At 36.0% G+C, this 8,839-nt stretch overlaps 1 pseudogene; it reads right to left on the minus strand.

Moving 5' to 3' along the window:
* Positions 1-1,572: 1,572 nt before the first annotated feature.
* Positions 1,573-3,006, minus strand: LOC149820221 (25S ribosomal RNA; annotated as a pseudogene).
* Between the last annotated feature and the right edge of the window lie 5,833 nt (positions 3,007-8,839).

Genomic DNA, 8,839 nt, shown 5'->3' on the forward strand with positions numbered 1-8,839 from the left:
GCGGTCTCTTGCTCTATTTGGTTTTCATATTCATTTATAAACGAATTTGGATCCCTAGATTATTTGAATTTTTGAGGTACGATACAAGCATGATATTGGAAGGCTTCACTGGATGTGGATAATCAGTAATGAGCTAATCAGATCCAACCAGACCCGGCCATATTGACATCCATGAGAAAAGCTTGAGAGAGAGAGATCAAAACATTCATCAAGAAATTCTTTCGTACAGGTACATGTTTTTGCAGAGATGACACAACAGTCGTCCATCTCACGCTACTAAGAACAATCCAAAGAAAGCGATAGGCGAGATGGACGGCAATCAAGGCATCACTACAGTATCATTGTGTGGGTAAAAAAAAAAAACATTTATCTTTTCCTTTTAAATTGTGCGCGTGTTTAAAAATTAAACTTCGGGTGAACCACATGCATCAAATGTCACGCGGAAGTCGGGTGTTTGGTTTGGACAAGGACAAACAAGTCAGGGCACAAACTTTTAGAGTTGGGAAAAGAACGGTGTTGCTTTTGGTTCTGTTAGGTTCAGCTCGGTTCGCAAGGGCTTTTGCGAGCCAAGCTACGAGCAGCTCATTTAGCATAAACAAGTCGTATGTCTTGCACCGAGGTGGTATCACATGCGGTAAGCGGGGTCCTGTGTCAAGCTGAAGGCCCAAGGTCGAATCCCTCTGCCACATGGAGCTTCTGGTAGGGGTCCGACTAACCCCAGCTTGCCTTTCAAAAAAAAACTCTCATGTCTTGAACAAACTAGGTTGAATGTCTCAATCAAAAGCTACATCACAAAGACATGGGTATGATCCGACATGCTAGTTGGAATTTTTTTTTTTTTGATATTTACATGGAGAAACTGCCCCTTAAGATCATAGAACTAACCGCTCTGGCTCTGCCTGACGTATTTATGATCATGTCAACATAAAACTCTTTGAGCTTGCCCTTTGAAAACAAGGATACAGTGACACGTAAAAATAAAACTAGTTTTTATATTTTTATATTAATAAATATGTTTTTTATTAAAATAATAGGAAATAGTTTTAAAACAATGTGCTTTTGTGTCAAAGCTTTTGTCATCGCGTGTCCGACGTGCTAATAGAGAAAAGAAAAGGCATTCATGCACGCACAAGATATTAAAAAAGATAAGAGAACCAGATTAAATCTATCTGATCTGATAATGAGCTTGTTTTCAAACCCCTTTTTTGCATATTAATTGCTTATAATGATGTTAATAACTTTCTCTCAGGAAGAAAAAGAGTTGTAAATAACATTCCTATAACAAACTAAATGATCGATGTCATTTGAAAATCACATGATTATTAATGTGTTACTGTCAACATGGCAAAGCTTTAGGCAGACACTGGTGGTGAAGGTGAGAGATACCAAGTTGGTTGGTGCCTTGTCACACATTGAGACTTGGTAATTTTAGCCTTTGAAGGTGACATGGCCATCATAAACCGTAGTAAACTGTTCGGGGGTGTCAACGAACCAAACCCTAGGGTCCAGGTATCAAATAAGAAATCACAATTAAGACCTGGGTCTGGACCCGAAGGTCCGATTAATACATGCACCTGGGTATACTTTCTGAAATTTTATCCCAGACTACAGTCGTTCTGCCCAGCCTCATGGCCTGGGTTTTGCAACAACGGTCACGCCCTCCTACTCATCGAGGCCTGGCAATCATATCAACGGTCAGGTGTGTGTCACACGCTTAAGCGCCATCTATTTTCAGGGCTAGTTGATTCAGCAGGTGAGTTGTTACACACTCCTTAGCTGATTTCAACTTTCATGACCATTGTCTTGCTGTTTTAATCGACCAACACCCTTTGTGGGATCTAGGTTAGCGCGTAGTTAGACAGCACCATAACCCGACTTCTGATTCATCCTGCATCGTCAGTTCTACTTACCAAAAATGTCCCACTTGGAGCTCTTGATTTTGTGGCGTGGCTCAACAACGCAGTCATGTCGCCCTACCTATTTAAAGTTTGAGAATAGGTCAAGGGCGGTGCAACCCGATGCCTCTAATCATTGGCTTGACTTGATAGAACTCTCGTGAGCTCCAGCTACCCTAAGAGAAACTTCGAAGGAAACTAGCTAATAGACAGCTTGATTAGTCTTTCGCTCTTATACCCAAGTCAGACGAACGATCTTCACGTCAGTATCATTGCAGGCCTCCACCAGAATTTCCTCTGACTTCACCAAGCTCAGGCATAGCTCACCATCTTTCGGGTCCCGACAGGCATGCTCCCACTCGAACCCTTCTCAGAAGATCAAGGTTGGTCGGTGCACCCCCGAAAGGGATCCTGCCACTCAGCTTCCTTTCACCTTCCTGGTTTCCACACCCATTGACTCACACACATGTCAGACTCCTTGGCTCGTGTTTCAAGATGGTTTGGATGGGGAGCCCGCAGGTTGGTGCCACAGGCACGTAGGTGTTGCAAATAGCCTGCCATAAGGGCGCATGTCGTGCATCCTCAGTCACAACGATGATGGTCTATGAGTGTAACAATCGCCCGGGCTTCAGCCACCATAGAAACCCACACTGATCCACACCATGAGCTGACTGGCAGACCGGCTGAGAGTCATTCTGCATACTATCGAGGCGCATCACTGGCCCCCATCCACTTCCCTCCCAGCAATTTCAAGCACTCTTTGACTCTCTTTTCAAAGTCATTTTCATATTTCTCTCACAGTACGTGTTCTCTATCGATCTCCCGCCTGTATTTAGCCTTGGACGAAATTTATCGCCCGATTAGGGTTGCATTCCAAACAACCCGACTCATTGACAGAGCCTCGTGGTGTGACAAGGTTCAAACATGATGGAGCTCTCACCCTCTCCAACGCCTCCTTCCTGGAGACTTGGGTCTAGTCCATCGCTGAAAACTCATATAGACTACATGTACATGCACTATGGTGATTCTCATATGCATATTAGGCTAGATCTGATATTATGTTACATAGAAAGATTTATATAAACCCAAAATCTTTTTTGAAAATCGGTTTTTAAGAAAAACATGTTTTCTTATATAAATATGTTGGATCTTGTGTTTGATTTATGTTATGAACTTTATCTATGTGTTTTAGCATGCTTAGATGTGTATATGCATGTATATGATGTGTTTATGAAGAATCTAAAATCGGTAGATGCATGTTTTTTGTGTTTCTTTATGAAAAACTTGTTATTGATGTTTTTTTATGTGTTTCTTGAAAACTGTATGTTGTCATATTATTTTATTCTGACCAACCTTAAAGAAAAAATTGGTTCTCCAAAATGTTGAATAGATAAATCTTAAAAAATAGAGAGATAATTGAGACATATGTAAGAAATCATAAAAAATTGGATCCAATTGAGTCAATGGTTGGGAGATACGACATCTTCAAGTCGACACAGAATTTCTATCTAGACAAAAAATCTGTGAAGGCTGCATATTCTTGTAAAATTCATGGCTCCTAAAACATTAAAGATGTATGACTGAGATTTTTTATGTGTGTTTGTTGGTATATTGAATAACACACGATAAAAATCTTGTGTACTGATTCATTACAGATTGAAAATTAAAAATCTTGAAGTTTAGTATAGAACCTAAAATTTTTGAAATATAATTTGTTAAACAACAAAAATAGACTGTATTACTTGATTTTTAATTCTCTTCTGAGAAGGAATTTAGTTCTAGTTTTTCTCTAACTTGTGTCAAACACACCAAGCTAACTACAAAAAATATTTCAAAATTTATTTTATTTTGTATAATTGTTGGTTGATGTTTCTTCTGAAAGACTGAACCAGATAGAATTGTTCTGTGAAAAGAAAACTAGTTGCACTTGCAGAATTTTATTTTCTGATCCAAAATGAGTTTGGGTATAGGTTTTCTCCTGTAGATAGCTAACATATATGTGCATCTATAGTAAAAATTATAAATTTAAATTCATCCTATATAGGTTATGACAGAATTTTTATTGACTGATAAATTATGTCCATATAGTTTCAAATTTAGAACTTGTGCTTTCATGCATTTCATGATTCTGAAAGTGAACCAGTTGGACATGATTTGGTTCTAGAGTTGGCCCAGATGGACACACAACTTGTTAGAGTATAGTGTGTGGGCTTAATGAGGCTATATGGTTGTGCGTTCACTTATGAACATATGTTGATTCATATGCTATAATTTTATGTTATAATGCTAAAATTGATTGCATTTTATGATAATATGCTTGCATGATATTATGATATGTAACATGGTGTTGTATGTTATTAGAATGTACTATAAAAAATAAAATGCATGCATGCACATGTGAATGCTCATAAATAAGCTTATAGTTCAAGGAATCAATATAGTGTCATGAGTGCATAAATTTGATATGTTGTACATGATTATGTTATGATAAGATATGAAAAGACATGCATGCATGTTGAATGAACTTGCGGATCAAGAAACCAATGTGGTACCATAAGTACACAAGTATGTGTGACACGTAATGATATTTTATTGTAAGGCGTGGAAAGCATGATGCACACAGTGAATAATCAAGGGGTTGATGAAAACCCATAGGGTGTTAAAAGTATACCAAGTTATGAAAATAAATGAATACATGCACACACAATAATTTAGGAATCGCCTTCGCATGCAAGATGATCAACTGGTTTAAAAGCACTAGAGCATACTGAATGAGTTATCATATGACTGAGCAAAATAAAATTGTGTAACTACCATGAATAGGTAGAATGATGTTCATGCTTGAAGGGCAATATGAAAAGTGACCCTAGAGGGGCACTTGTGCTATTGAGTCATAGAGTGTTATATGGGCACATATAATAAAAATGCATGGAACCTTGCTTTAATAAAAATACTTAATAACCTATTCAGACTCGGGCTTACCTTGGAGATGATAAGTGGTATAAAATATGTTATATCATCATGTGTTTTATGAAGAGAAACAATGTCTCACTTGATCCCCGATCCTCGGAGTTAGGGGAGCTGACTACCAATGTGTTTTAGGTGATAGGTTCATGTCTTTTACAGAAGTTTAGGATGCATTATAGGAATCTTGACTATTGGTGGGTTTTCTCTTAAACATGAACTACCCTCAATGAATCTGTTTTAGTAAGTTACTCAAGGAATTAAAATGCATGGCATAACAAACATGCAAGTGGTCTCCTCTGATTTGACGATTATACTACGAGTACCCGCAAAAGGGTAAAAAGATCAACATAAGCCTTAAACTTGATCATATTTATTCTGTGAAAACTTGTGTAAAAACATACAATACCCAAAAAAATTCTATAATTTTTTTATAATTTTTAAATAAATAAAAATAGAATTTAGTTCTGATGATGGTTTGAAATTATATTATGTATTTAAGTTGGTATTTGATTTTAATTTACATTTAAATTTTCATTTGTGAAACTTAATTGGGTCTAATGTGGTTTTTGGACCCAATGGGGACCCAAGTGTGGGATGCTCTGAACATTGTCATTATCTTTTTAGTGAATATTTTGGCAGATTAGTAGCTCAGTGATTAAATCAGAGTTGACCTTGACATTCCTTATTTTGAGGGCATCGAAATTATCGAAATTGACTATCTACATGCCCAATTTGGTGTTGATTTAAGCATTTTATCATCAATCAAAGTTTATGCCAAATTATAATATAAAAATTAATTTTTTGGTGGCGATTAAATTTTTTGGTTGATCCTTACACATATAATTAAATCTAAGATCACCATAATGATCTACATTTTAAGGGCTATCAAATTAACTATTTAAATGTCTAATTTGGTTGAGTCTTCATGTCTGTAGGTCTCTCGAAAGGTCACCCTATCACCAAACCCCATATAGAATTTCATGTGTGGATTCCAAGTGGCACTTTTCTTTTTATTTTATTAATTAAATATTTAATTATAAAAATTCCAACATATCTAATTAAAAAACCTATAAGGCTGAAAGGATAAAGTTTGGGATGAGGAAGGATACTTATATGGAAAGGGATTCGTTTAAAAATATTAAATAGAAAGGAGGAGAACCCTCCCGCCATATGAATTTGGCAATCTCCCTCTTTTTCCTTTTTCTACCTCAAGTTCTCATAGGTTCAAACCTTCATTAAAGGAGCTTAGAGGTCTATATCTAGTGTGATCGTCATTAAATCTGCAGTAAAAGAAAGAAAGGTTTCGTAATAGTGAAGGAAGTTACACATCCAACATCTAGCAATTTTTCAATAGTGTTCATCTACCCGATTTTCAAGGTAAGATTTACGTGGGCTTTTGCATTATGCATGCACCAAGCATGCATATACATGATAGGATATATTTTATTTGTATATTCACATTTGAGTTAGCCCTAAATCATCTGGGATTGATATCATATGGTCTAAATTTTTTATAAATCCTTTTTAGGTTTTTTACAAAAATCAGTTTTGAAGAAAACCTCATAAAACTGGTTTTATTTGGGGAAAACACGTTGGATCTATTTAGGGATAGTTCTTGTATGTTTTACTTTTTGAAATCAGCCTCTAAACTATTCTGAAACAGATATCATAATGTTTTGAGATTTATAAAACTTTAAAAGGGGGTTTTAGAAAAATCATTTTTGAGAAAACCTCAAATAAAACCTGTTTTGAAAGAAATTTATACTAAATGCATTTATTATGATTTCAAATATTATTTGGGTTTTCAATCAACCCCTAAACTATGTTAGAACTGATAATATATGGTTTGAGGTTTTTGTAAGGCCTTGAAATGATTTTTACAAAAATTATTTTCGGAAAAACCCTGATAACCCACATTATTTTGTTGAAATCCATGTTCGATGATATTTTATGTAGAACCATTTAACATTTAGATTAATTGATGGTTAAATGCAATGTGTTTCGTGATTATAACCCGCCCGAGATGTTTAACCAAAAATCCAAAATGTTTAATTGATTTCAAATTTAGAATTTTTGTTGTGTTTTTTAACATAATTAAAATATATTTTTGTTAATTGGATTCCCTTTTTTTAAACTTTATTTTTTAGAAGCTATTAAACACCAATGCGTGTGCAAGGCTGACTCTTTAGAGCTTAATTCAGTTAAGGCAATGTCATTGATGAGTCATTTTAGTTAATGATTCTTTTATGTAATGTGTTCAATCGATTTGATAATGGTGGTTTTATACTGGATATGGTACTAAAAGGCTAAGACATGCTCGTGCTTGCACTCAGGCGAAGGTGGTCTAGTGCTTGGTATTGTTGAAGCATATCTATTGGTAAAGCCGTTGCATTATTATATATTAGAAATAAAAAATTTTGTTACTGATGAATCATCGAAAAGAGTCACCAAAAATTTTTTTTGAGGGAAGAACGTTGGAGACCATTGGTTAGGGACCATAAAAAAACCTAGTTTATATGAAAATAACTTTGAAATATGAAGCACTACTTTTAAAAAAATAAAGAGTTGCATTTAATGCTCGTATAGGCATCTGCAAATGAGTTAGAAGTTTCGAATGTACAAAGCATATTCACGAAGACAAATGTGAAGGTCAGAATGGCATCTGCCCTCGATGGTCGCACTTTATTTGTGGAAGTAGTACCGTATTTTCTAAAGTCATATCAGAGTGTGGATGACGAGAACATTTACAACATGTATATGCAAATGTCGCCACATTTTCAGACCTCCTTGATGATCAGTTACTTAAAGGAGCTCCGCATGGCAGCTCATGCATGTCCCCGGGTAGGTCGGCCCCTTCCACTTCCTCTTCTTGGTTATTTTTCGAGTAGATATGTCTTTTTTCTGATTTTTTGTTGTTCTTGTGGTTTTGCTATTGGGACGCCCACAAGGGAGAGGACAACTCCGGATTTGTTATAATTACTCAAGCTTGAGATCACCACACATTTGTGGACCTCCTTAATGAAGAAGATTTGCATAGTTTCCTGTGAATGTCGTATTATATATGTGAATGCCACCACATTTGCGGACCTAATTGAGGATCAACTATTTAAAATACCTTTGCATGGTCGTACTATATATGTGAATGTCGTCAGAAATTTGTGAATCTACTTAGGATGAAAACCAGCTAGGTTCACAAATTTGGTTATGCAAAATTTGTGAGATTCGTGAAATTATCGTGTTTCTATTTTTTAGTGAGGTTGTGCACTTTCCTTAGCGCACTTGCATAGATTCGTGAAATTATCGTGTTTCTATTTTTCAGTGAGGTTGTGTACTTTCCTTAGCGCACCTACGTATAGTGAGAAGCATAAAAATGTTCTAAAAAAGTTGGGCATCCACGATTGTAGACATTGCACAAATTTTGCAAATTATAGAGCATTTCAGAAACCGTATCATTGACAGTACCGTCATTTATGTATATTTTTTCCTGCATCACTCTTTTTATATGACACATAGACATGCTGGAAGGACATGAGACATCCTGCAGTTTTCCACTAAAAACAATACATGGACGTGACGTGACACGGGAGTAAATTTGGATAACCCTGTGACATGGCTTTGTATATATATTTTATGCATATGTATATTTTATGCATACTTTCTTATATTTTATACTAAAAATATATATATATATATATTTTGTCTATTCGATCTCCCCCTAAACAACGCCATATACCGTGTTCGGGCTTGACTTGTTTAAGCTACACGAGCTGCACATGGCTTGGCTCGCCAACTATACGAACTGATCACTAAGGAGTTCTTGACGAGCCAAGTCATAAGCTGCTCGGTTTGTTTACCAGCCCCAGTTGTGGGAGAGAATGACTCGGTAGTTTTTCTTTTTACAGCAAGGAGGAATGGCTCAATGGCTTTTGCAAATTTGTTTGCATCTACATTGATTCTCAAAACCAGTGTCAGAGCAT

The sequence above is a fragment of the Nuphar pumila genome, chromosome 12 (assembly GCF_984573655.1).
Source record: "Nuphar pumila chromosome 12, dmNupPumi1.hap1.1, whole genome shotgun sequence".
Taxonomy (NCBI): Eukaryota; Viridiplantae; Streptophyta; class Magnoliopsida; order Nymphaeales; family Nymphaeaceae; genus Nuphar; species Nuphar pumila.